The sequence below is a fragment of the Brassica napus genome, chromosome A5, assembly GCF_020379485.1.
Source record: "Brassica napus cultivar Da-Ae chromosome A5, Da-Ae, whole genome shotgun sequence".
In the NCBI taxonomy this organism is placed as follows: Eukaryota; Viridiplantae; Streptophyta; class Magnoliopsida; order Brassicales; family Brassicaceae; genus Brassica; species Brassica napus.
In genome coordinates, this window is record NC_063438.1 from 20,993,730 (window position 1) to 20,996,069 (window position 2,340).

At 37.1% G+C, this 2,340-nt stretch overlaps 1 pseudogene; it reads right to left on the minus strand.

The window, feature by feature from the left end:
• Positions 1–901: 901 nt before the first annotated feature.
• On the minus strand, positions 902–1,786 carry LOC125608670 (annotated as a pseudogene).
• Positions 1,787–2,340: the final 554 nt, after the last annotated feature.

Here is a 2,340-nt window from a genome sequence, read left to right on the forward strand (position 1 = left end):
ACGGTGGAGGTGAAAGATGGAAGAGTGGGTGATATGGAGGTTGCGGTGGTGGAGATGGTTACTCGAGAGGAGGAGATGGTGGTAAATACGGTGGAGGTGAAAGATGGAAGAGTGGGTGATACGGAGGTTTCAGTGGCTGTGGTTACAGTTATTTATAATGTACTAGAAGGTTTTCCGCGCTCCGCGCGAAGTTTATTACTTTGATGTTGTGTGTTTGTAAGAATTGGATGATCCCGTTGCTTGAATGATGATGAGCTAAAGTTGTCGCAAATGTGTTTATCTTATGGCCAATGCTAAGTTGGGAGTTTGATATGTTGTCAGAATGTCAGTGATCCAGTGAATTTAGAATGAGTCTGACTTCTAATCAACTCAACCATGCTCAGTTCATAACTTACCTTCTACTCAGCCAATATGTTGATAAACCAAACGTTTTATAGGGGGATCCATTTAGGTCGAAATGGCTTCTGTGCGGACCTTATTCATTTCACTGTAATGACCATTGAACGGATGTATATTTCTTTACCAAATGCATTATGTTACTTTTTAATTTGTTTGCAACTACTGAGATTAAATTGGTAGACACCTTATTTGCTAGATATCATCAAGGAATCAGAAGATACGTTCTCGTTCTGGCTCTCATTTTGGTTTATCAAAATCAATTCTTTTCCAATTTTGTTAACTATGAATGAAAACTTTTCAAATTTGAGTTTTCTTTGTAGCTGGTGTGTTTGTTTGGGTCTTTGTGAAGTAACTTATAGTTGAGAAGCTTACAGTTCATGATCTAACAAAGAGAAGAAAATCTCTGAAGCTATCACAAATAATTCATATATTAAAATAACTAATAAATGATAAGCCTTCTACATATGAATTGTTTTTTTCCCAACTTCTTCATCTACTCCCTTCACTACCATATAGAATCAAGACTCTAATCTCTAGCTAGCATCTACCTGTCAAAGAGTCCTAGAAGAGCAATCATCACAGACCAATACAGAGAAAGGTCGGTATGCAAAGACCATGGAAGAAGAAGAAGATTCATAACCATTTACGTGAAACCTTTGCCATCACCATGCAGTCTCCAAACTCTCTTTAAGATTTCTGTGCTTAGCTGTCCAATTTAGCTCCTTTCTGATCATGCTTGGATGGCTGTACACCACTCCGTAATTTCATACTCTTCTTTCCAAGTAATCGACCGCTGCCGCCTTCATGCAGAGTTCCGCAAACTCCTTCATCGAGCTGCCTGCTCACCCAACAACAAAACACACCACATTCTATAAAATTCATTCACTCTCTTTTTTATTTAGTAGTTGCCAAAAATATATTTGTAAGCCTTACCCGGTACCAACATTGAAGATTCCAGCTTTGTGGGGCAGAGCCTTTTCAAGAGCTTTAACATGAGCACCAACCAAGTCAAGTACGTAAGTCCCATCAAGGGTCTTCTAGTTTGTTCCTATAATCTGGGGACAAAGAAAAACAAATAAATATCAAACAAAGATTGGTATGTAATGAACCTAATGACACTAAGCAAAGAAAGCGATAGTTAGACCGAGAATGATGCCTCACGCAGCATCAAAGCAAGCACCCGAGATCCTTCCATGATCTCTGAGTTGATAGCCAGACGATAAGATGAGCCAAGCCGTCCTCTTCAACTCCATATATATAGGATTTGAAGAAATTAAAGAAATGAGGGAAGTTGGAAGGATGAAGAAGTTGTCGATTCCTACAATTGATGCCATCATTAACCTCTATCAATTAATAGATGGAGAGTGGAGTTTTAAATTAACTTCATCGGTTACAAACATACGGAGGCAGTTTGGATTCTCTGCGAAAGAGACGATTGTACACAGGATTTCTGTGGTGGGTCTGGTCTGATAACCTATTTTTCGATGAACCTTTAAAAACTCAAAAGTAAAGTTAAATGTTCATTATCTCGTCCCTGGTCAGACCAAATAAATGACTGAGACAGAAGAGAAAATTAATGGACCATTGAAAGACTGCAGGTTACTTTTAGGAAATTCACATCTAGTAAAAATTGTGGATTTAGTTAATTGCAGTGTAACATTGATTGGCTCTAAATATTTTAGGTGATATGGCATAGCTTAGGAACTTCCAATTTAGTTCCTTTTATACAGTAGAGATATAACACATTCTCTCTCTTTGATTCTTAACTTTATTCATGTCTTTTAGTTATTGTAAGGGTATTTGCGTTTCAAAATTTTGTGTTCACACACAATAAGTGTCTCACATGTAATATGTGTCTTATTGTGTAAGTAAAAGTCAAAATATGTTCTTTTGTGTAATACACTCACTATAGTTTATATGAAAAATAGATTATCTTATTGC